The 9,866-nt window shown below is 36.4% G+C and overlaps 1 long non-coding RNA gene across 1 annotated transcript; it reads right to left on the reverse strand.

The window, feature by feature from the left end:
* Positions 1–3,357: 3,357 nt before the first annotated feature.
* Positions 3,358–9,590, reverse strand: LOC140146713 (uncharacterized). The gene is made up of 4 exons (XR_011858291.1): positions 8,873–9,590; positions 8,155–8,272; positions 4,642–4,733; positions 3,358–3,776 (listed from the first exon to the last, which is right to left on the reverse strand). It is a non-coding gene; the product is annotated as an uncharacterized lncRNA (long non-coding RNA).
* Positions 9,591–9,866: the final 276 nt, after the last annotated feature.

Genomic DNA, 9,866 nt, shown 5'->3' on the forward strand with positions numbered 1-9,866 from the left:
AGCATAGACTTCAAGTGCTGGCTGGGCGTTACAGTTTGCAGACATATTCTTTCTAAGGTGCGCTTATGACAAGACCTAGATCTCCTGCTGCAGTTGCAGTCGTAGTAAGCTGTGACTGGACTATGGAAGATTCTAACAGCATCATCAGCGAAATTCAGGTCATTCAGCATGCTAGTAGGATACCAATATGGGTTGGTAACAATTCCAGAAGTGGATTTCTTCAGAAGGTAGTCAACCAGCAGTTGTTACTCTACCAATACGGCACTATTAGAGTCCTTGTAGATCATCTTAATAGCACTGACCACATCCTTTGGTATTCCATAATGCCGCAGCAGTGAAAACATGACGGACCTATTGATGGAGTAGAAGGCCTTTTTGAAGTCCACAAAAGTGACTGTCAAGGGAAGTTGGTACTCCTTGAAACCTTCAATGATCCAACAGTGTACATATACCGTATTTGGAATGTTGAAAATTGACCCGTCCATTCTTGAATTATAATAATTTGAAAATAATACTTCATTTTTGATCCATTCAACGAGTCACACAAATTTTGTATTGAACCACTTTAATATGCCGAATATCCAGTGCTTGATTGCTTGATCAGGCTCATATTATTGTATGCTGTGTTGAATCTGTGAAAAGAAATATGTGCACTATCGTCGTAAATGTCTTATATTCTAAGAACGAAGCAATCAATTTTCAAAATTCCAAAAACAACGGAAAGCTGTCTTATCATTTATTACAATTAATACATTTTTCAAGCTTGCTTATCCATATCCCAGAAGCTATACTATATTAATTCTGTTGAATCTGTGAAAAGGAATCAAAATAAACTATCGTCGTTAATGTCTTTTATTCTAAGAACGAAGCAATCAATTTGAAACGAAAAAAGAGATATATATTTCTCGTTGATTCACGTGAAAGATTTCTGAAACAAAAAGTGATGCATAATTTTGCCCGAAAATTTCATAAATGGCTGTATTTTTCAGTAGAGATGATAAAAGATAAGAACAAAAATCATTTATCTTGGTACATAGCTAATCAGGCTATGTTCCAAACTTTCAAACAAGAAAATTGATCAAGCAGTTTTTGGATTTTATCAAAATGTCTGGGGCTTACCTTTTGGAACCGTTAATATATAAGTATGTTTTTTTACTCACAAGTTCTGATAAACTATAAAAGCACTGAAATGTTTAGATAGGGATAGATATACCGTACCAGAAGACCACAAATCAAAACAACCTGTACATCAAACATTGAAACAAACTTTATTATTAAGGGTAAAAACAGGTACGAATCTTTTTGCAACACATCATACAGAGTGTATCATGTACGGTAGCAAATTGCAATTTACTCGCACAAGATGAAATGATATAAATAATCACATAGTAAGAAAGCATACATATATAATTTTGGAATTTGAAATTAATCGCCTCGTTCATGAACTATAAGTATTTTACGATGATAGTGTATTGAATCCTGTCCATGGATTCAATCCCTTATGAAAATGGCAAGCATATTTGCAAGCTTGCAAAGTGGTTGCGCATGCTTGCATTATGCAAGATTGCGCAAACAATTCTGCACGCTTGCGCAAGCAATTCTGCAAGCTTATTTTTGGAACAATACGGGCATGTGCAAGCAGGCAAATAGGTCCGTAGCATGCTTGCAATAAGCATGCATGCACTGTTTGCTTGTTGCATGCTTGCGTTGAGCATGCTTGCGCCCTGCATGACTCGATCACCGCGTGCTTGCCTCTGCATGCTTGCAATTGCTTGCGCAGGCATCTAAAAGCTTGTGCAAGCTTTTATTTGGAACAATATGGGCATGCGCAAGCTTTCACTGCAAGCACCCGCAGTGTTTTGGTTGATGCATGCGCAAACAAGCCCATCTTTCACAAGCATGCGCAAGCTTGCAATACGCAGCCATGTGAAAGCTTGCAATGCACTTGCCAAATGTGCGCATGGTGGGATATAGACATCAGATCCAATTTAATTGGAAATATGTATTTCACCTGTATAACTGTAAACCTACTGAAAGTGTAAACCTACTAATTTTACATAACATTGATGTTTCTTCAATCTGTCTGCAGCACAGTCCTCAAGTTTATTCAAATAGATACATCAGTTTTTGCCATCTTTTCGCTTTAATATTTTACTAGTACACATATTTTAGAGCGGTTTAACCGATGTTTACATTCATGAACTATTGAGATTGAGATTGAACAAATTTCATGACACAGTACTAAAACTTGGCTGTTCCTAGGAAATAATACAGATAATAGAAAATATTTTTTCTAGACTTGTTTACAATGTTCAGTAACATGTTATGGTTGGATATATTTTCAAACAAATATGATACATTTCACATCTAAATTGTCTTTGTTGGCAATTAAATTTTTGTTTCAAGTAACAGTACAATCTTGTAAAATAATAAGACTTTCTGCATGTGTAGTTATTTCACCCGGCTATACCTTAATCATTGATTTTGCACCCTAGTTGTTTTACATGTTCACTGTTGCATTTGTTTGGTTCCCCACTTACACCTTGAAGCTAAGCGTTTAACTAATCAAGCATGAAAGACATATACTGGATAAATAATAATGATAATAATAATTGTTGGAAACATTGCACATCATTTTACCTAATATTCATAGCTACGTACGTAGCACACATGGGCAACACATTTTCCAAAAAAATACTGATCATACATTTCAATAGATACAGCAGGTTTGGTGAATAAAGAACTAAAAACTTAATCCGTCAAAACCATGCTAAAAACTTACTGTCGTCTAGCTAAAAACTGCTTGGTTTTGACCGGTGGTTTGACAGATTCAAAACATTTTACTGATCATGCTGATTACATTTCGCAGTATAAATATTTAAAGTCTATCCAGATGTCATAAATAAGCATCATTGGCAATAGGTATACCATTTTCACCCTAATGTGGCAGCGACATCAGTGCGTATTTTATTGAGCGCATCAGCTTAAAATTGCTAGCATTCGCTCAAAGTGCCAGCGTACATGCTTAAAGACGCCGCATAGATACACAAGCGAAACAACTTTCTCAACGCGTTGACTTCACTGTCACATTAGGGTGAAAAATGGAATAGTGACTCACCCAGCAAACACACTCAAATGTCCCTTTTTTTAAATCTTCAATTCATATTTTTAAATCAAACAATAAAAAGGCAGGTTAATGTGGCTTAAATGATGTTACATATTATTGTACAATGTAGATACAGTGGAAACTGGTTACCACAAAAACTGTTAACACAAGATTCCTGATAACACCAAATGTTTTTCAAGTTCCGAGCATATTTTATACATGTACAATATTAACAAATGACCTGATAACATTTGAGGCCCTGACAATTTTGTGTTAATGAGGTTCCACTGTATATTTTTGGATATTCATGAGGCCTAAAAAATGTATTGCCCATAAGAGCTCCAAAGTCAAGGTTCGTCGGATATAACTTATATTTTGCCAATTTAATACCACAATCAGAAGTTCTGATGGATCCATTTTACACTGCCTTAAAATGAATCCAAAAATGGTCTTTAAAGTTAAGTTTCATGTGCATCATAAGTGCATGACCCAGATAAATCCATCTTTGACAGGCAAAATTTGTGCAAGGTTCACATGACTTTTTTGTGTAACATCTTAACTCGTCATTTTGCATGGCTGATTTATGTAGAGCATTTTCTTCTTGATGAATTGCAATTGTTGGAAGTCTGTCTTCTATTCCTGCCACAGTTGGGTCACATTTCAGCAGCAACTGAAAGCAAATTGTAGATAAGTTACTGTTAGTTACACTTCAATAGCAAAATGAATATTCCCACTTACACATCTCTGAAATAACACCATTCTGAAAAAATATTTTGTGTCTATGAGAACTGAGAAATTAGGATCATTAAAGTATTTCACTTTTAGTTTCATAGCCCCATCAATTAAACCAACACAAATCGTTTTGATGAACATTCAAAATGAGAAAAAGAGACGTGAAAATACCTGACCCACCATATACATATTTTTTGTAGACCCTATAAAATGTCATTGGATTATATGAGAAAAATATGAATGATCCATGCAAAAATCTCCATTCTGATAAGATAAAGTAAGGGGATGATTGATTCGGATGATCTATGAGACTGGTGATTTGGGTCACACATTTTTTAATTGCCATACCTTTAGTATTTAAATGAATTCCTCCAGACTTCAGTGTGTATGTCGTGTATCCCACCTTTGTTTCCAATGGACATTTTATTGTGAAATTTCATTGTATAAGGAATACATTAAAAAAAAAATCCACATAGCCCCCGCATGAAAAGTATTTAATTATCTTTGTAATCACTCAAAAACCCATTTTGTGTGAATTTTACATCCGAACTAGGTGCTATTAAATTTGTATGAGCCTTTTTATTTTACATGTAAAGTCTATGGGGGTGACGATTAGAAATGGACGGCAATATTGAAAAACCCTCATTTTGGGCCATTTTAAACACTAAAATGCCCATAAAAAAGAATAGCACTTAGTTTGGATGTAAAATTCACACACAATGCTAACTGAGTGAGTACAAACATAATTAAATACATTTCATATGGGGGCTATAGCAAAAACAAAAAAAGTCCTATACCGGTACCTTAATGGTTATGGAACAAAGGTGATCCATTGAGTCTTGGACTTTTCAAGCCTAGTGTCCTGGTTGCATCATCAGAAAACGAATCAGAGTACCTGTGTAAAAAATGCATGAAATAATTTAAAATGGCATTTGACAAGCTGTCGAGTCTGATCGAGTGTAGGTTTTGAGTGGTGGAGAATGGAGATGCAGTCAAAAAAACGGTAAATTGCAGACCATGCACATGTTTTCTTTTTTGCCTTCATATTAAAATATTACGGTTAGCAACTATTTTAAACTGACATTGCGATTTGGTAGTTCACAGTATCTTGCATTGCGATGGTAAAACAAATCCACCAGCCATTTTCTGAAATACACATTGCGAGGGCTCAGCGCAAGAGTATCGTAACTCCAAAATTGCCATTTGGAGAAAAACACAAAAAAACATTATCGTAACTCCATGGAGATAAGATTTTGTGGTGCCGAGTGCAAAAGATCCCCTGCAGAGCCAATGCAAACTCTATAGAGCTCCATGGAGTTAAGATGTTGTTGCTGTGACACATTCAGGAGCCTGATATTTCAGCTGTGTATAGTGTATATGGTCGCATGTCACAAATAGGTCACCCAAAAATGGGGGAGCCGTAACATGAACATGCTTTCTTCACACTTCAAGTTTGGTTTATTCTAACTTATATAGTACCTATTGTGGAAAGTTTGGTGTCATTTTGTAGATAATTATGTTCTTTATCAAATACAAGAAAACCCCAAGTCAATTGGACAACTACTTTGAGATTTATACTTCAATATGTAAGATGTGTCAATAATAATAATAATAATAATAATGGAGGGTTCTTAGTAGGCGCACAATCTTCAAAAGAACTCAAGGCGCACAAACAATAAAGACAAACAAGTTACATATGTGAATCCGGAAAAGCACGAAGAAAAGATGAGTTTTAAGTTGCTTTTTGAACTGCGTAAGCGAATGTGTGTTACGGAGGCTGTTTGGAAGCGAGTTCCAAACAGCCGGGGCAGCGAAATGAAAGGAGCGTTCACCAGCCGATTTCAGATTTACACGGGGAGATTTACAATGGGGGAGCCGGGGCGGGGAGCTGGGGCGGGGGAGCCCCATAGGGTTGTACACAAAATTGTGAAAATATGGCAAACTTCAAACCTTTGTATCTTAAAAAGTACAACTAGCATGGACCACAAATTGCACATATATCATCATGGATTGTAGATCTACCTCATAGTAGATCAACTGTAACAAAAGATGTAACTAATTAATTGCCTAATTAAATGCTAATTAAGACACTTTTTCCTATATGTTACTGTACAAAGTGTGCACGTATAAATGCTCTGACATTTCTAAATGGCCTATCTTTGGCCGAATCATCCTGCTTATTCAAAAGTACACATATTTTTAAGGAAATTTGATGAGGAATTCAATTATGCTATTAGTTTTAGTGCCAGAAATGGAGGGAAAAAGTTTTGATTGATAAATGTCATAAAAATTGTAAAATTATTTTACAATTTTTGACCACCCTGTATGTTTAACACAAGGGATACCGGTACCAAACTTTTTCTTCCTAATTTGTTTGATGGGCCCATGAAATGTCTTTCTGAATCCATATTTATTTTGAGCTACATAGCTTTCAGAAAAGAAAATATGGGGTTCACTGTGACAAGAAAGATGCTAATTTTGTTGATGTTCCACCCTGTATATTTCTTACCCACCCTGTATTATGATGTTATATTTTGTTGATTTGGCATCCTTGTAATATAAGCTTTCCAGAAATATATACTTATAATGGTCTAAAATGTATTTATTAAAAGTTGTGTTGAAGTGAATCACAATTGGTGATATTTTCCTCATTTTACAGTATGTTACACAAAAGATGACCAATTCATGACATGTGACCATATACCATGGTGGAGTTAAGATTTTGTGGCTGTCAAATGGACGGTGTTGCTAGCTACATTTTCATACTCTCATTTTTGCCCAAATTGGAGTTAAGATATTGTTGCGCTGAGCCCATTTTTGTTTTCTATCATGAAGCGATATCATTAGAAAGCTAATGTTCTCTTTTTAAAACTGCATTAAGAATGGAGGGGTACATATGAATGAAAATCAGTAACCGGTAAGGTAACCCAAGTAAGCTTCATCTTAAAATGAAAAAATTGCTTGCATTTTTTACATTATTTCTTTCCACATACACCCTACACTAGTTCTGACACCATTTTGAGATTCCTGGGATCAATAGCTTTCGAAAAATGTATACTTTTACTATCATAGGGTGTATAGATTTCCAAATATGACCTTTGGTACCGTACTCATGACAGAAAAATCAAGGTGTATGTGACCCAAAGTCGGCGAGTTCAGGACGCATGGCCCAATGCATACATGTAACATCATCAAGTAGTCATTGTAGTGATCCTGGGAGTTACTTGAGAACTCTAGCTTCAAATTTGCACATGGTACGCATTTGAAGTTAGAGTCAGAGTTGACATTTTTTGGAACCAATGTTTATTTTCTGTTTTAAATTAATGATGAAAGTTATTGAGTCGTATCTTTTGAGTAAAGATTGCTTATTTTGAACAGTCCAAAATTTTATTAGTGCAATTTTAGCAATATATTTCATGCGATTGTCTATCGTGATTGCTTTACACATAGGCTGTGATTAAGAAGCGCCAGGGTTTTACAGGGAACCAAGGGCTATTTTTAATGAATCAGGGGCTATTCAATGGATGAGAAAATTTGTTGTGTATATGGCTGAGAAATAAGAAGCACCGGACCATGCAAGGGCTAGTACTTTGTAAAAAGCCCCTGGTTCACGCGGTTTTACAGTGAATTATTTCCCAGTTACACAGTGTCATGCTTCAATGAATCTGACTATAGAAAAATTACTTAATTTGTGTACATCGTCTTTGCGTGGCTGTGCGTAGTAAGCTGTTGTACGCAGATAACCTCGCAATGGACGCGTAGAGTAGCGCGTTGTACGCTCGTGTATTAGCATGATTAGTCGCGGAGTAACAAACGTAGTTGAATGTTCCACAATGTACACAAATTTAATAATTTTTTATAGTTAGCTTTCTAATGCAATGTTCTCTAGCCTCAAATGTGAAGCTCATGATCGGTGAGCGACTTCTCGAGCAACTTACCCGGGAGTACAGTGATCCATGGTTCCTGTTATGAACAGTACCGTAACTCTTTCATTCCGTCAATTTCTTGCATCAAAGACAACATGATTATAGGCTATAGTATAGAGTCATTGCTAGCTCAAATCTAGACTTAGAAATCAATGAAGCATGACACCCATTAAAAGAAATGGAAGTTCGGGAGTAAACAGTTGTTAAAATTGCACTTTCAACTTTTGCTCATGTGCTCTAAAGACAGTAAAAAGCTACATTTGACTCATCATGTGCTCTAAAGACAGTAAAAAGCTACATTTGACTCATCAAAGTAATCATCCATTTAATGTCCAAATAATTTAATTGAGTGAAAAACATTGCAAAAATAACAACGCTGATCTACCATACCTTGCTCTCTAGAACTGAAGTCTAGCCACAACTTTGCTCACTGCTTCACATTCGTTGTTAGCTCTGTCAGACTGCATGTTGCATTCAAAATCTAGTCAGATTCGCTGAAGCATGACACCTGTAATGTAAAGCAATGGAAGTTCAGAATTAAGTACATTGTAAACACAGCCGATCATGACGGGTGATTGCATCAAAATAATGCACTTCAAAAAAATTTAGACTGTTCAAAATACAAGGCAATTTTTTCCTCAAAAGATGCAACAGCAGATTTGTTGAAATCATGTTCATCCAAATTTCAAATTCAAAATTAACAGAAATTGAGAATGAGAATTTACATAATCCATTGCAAAAATGTCAACGCTGTTCCACCGAAAAACGATAGCAACATACCGCACTCTAGTACTAGTCTAGCATCGGATGAGTAAAACTATCGTACATGCGTATCGTGTGACGTTTGCAAATTCAAAGCTAGAGTTAAAGTAAACCGTACCGTACTGAAAAAAAACCAAATGCAATAGTTCCATGCTACATTTTTTGTAGCCTCTCATACAATACTGTACATGCATGTACATCATACAGTACCGTATAAAATGATGTACAATGTACATTGTAGGACTTCACTCGAAAAAAATTTGTAGCAAGATGATATTCAGATATTGTAGGTAAGCTTATCAATTTTATTTCAAAAATGAAATCAAAATGTCGACTGTATACTTACAGTAGTTCACACACCTCAAGATGCCACTCATCAGCCGATCATCGATCACACAGTGTCCGACGTGCGTGTACATTGTGCAACATCATCTCACAATCATGAATCACATTGTCTCATGCATGAATCTGCTTGATGTTTAAGCTTTTACTACCATAACTACGCTGTCACTGTCATAGTCGTCTCGATGGCGATACCCAGCCTCAATTGGTAGTGGACCCCATAAAATTCCTTTTCTGTAACGCAAAATTTAGCCCCAAATTTGGACAAAAACTGCAACACCAACCGTCATCCCATTTGAATGTGTGAGCTGCCATTGTTATTGTACATTAATGGATGGTTGCAGATCCCTCCTTTCTATAGGAGCACCATACATGTGCTTGCATTGCAAGCAGACAGGTGATTGCATTGCAAGCAGACAAGTGCTTGCATTGCAAGCTTGTTTTGCAATTACAACTTGCAAGCACATTGATGCTTGCAGGATGCATGCAGCTGGTTTTGCAAGCTTAATGCTTGCAGCGTGTGCAGTTTGCAAGTGCTTGCGCAACCTTTCGCAAGCACTTGCATGCATCCGCAAGCTCAATGCTTGCAGTGTGTGCAGTTTGCATAGTGCTTGCGCAAGGTTGTGCATGCTTCGCTGTTACTTGCACAAGCTTGCAGCAAGCGTGTACATGCTTGCTGCAAGTCTGCGCAAGCTTTTTTTGGTGATTGCATTTTCGTAAGGGATACAACACTAGAGCGTACAAACGCAACAAACACAAGAGTCTGGAAATACGTTGATGAACTCGGCGATAGCGATGTTATAGTGCAATCCAAGAGAGTCATGTTGCCCTGTGTGATTGGCCTAAGTAAAATTAAATTGAAGTTGAACATTTCAAAATGTCAGGCCATGAAAGTTTATTTTGGTAAGAAAGCCACCTTATTACTGATCACTTGCTCTTGGGTATTATGTTCCATAATAAGTTTTGATGAGATAAACACGTTGATTCCATGTATGCGA

Source organism: Amphiura filiformis, chromosome 2 (genome assembly GCF_039555335.1).
Source record: "Amphiura filiformis chromosome 2, Afil_fr2py, whole genome shotgun sequence".
NCBI lineage: Eukaryota > Metazoa > Echinodermata > Ophiuroidea > Amphilepidida > Amphiuridae > Amphiura > Amphiura filiformis.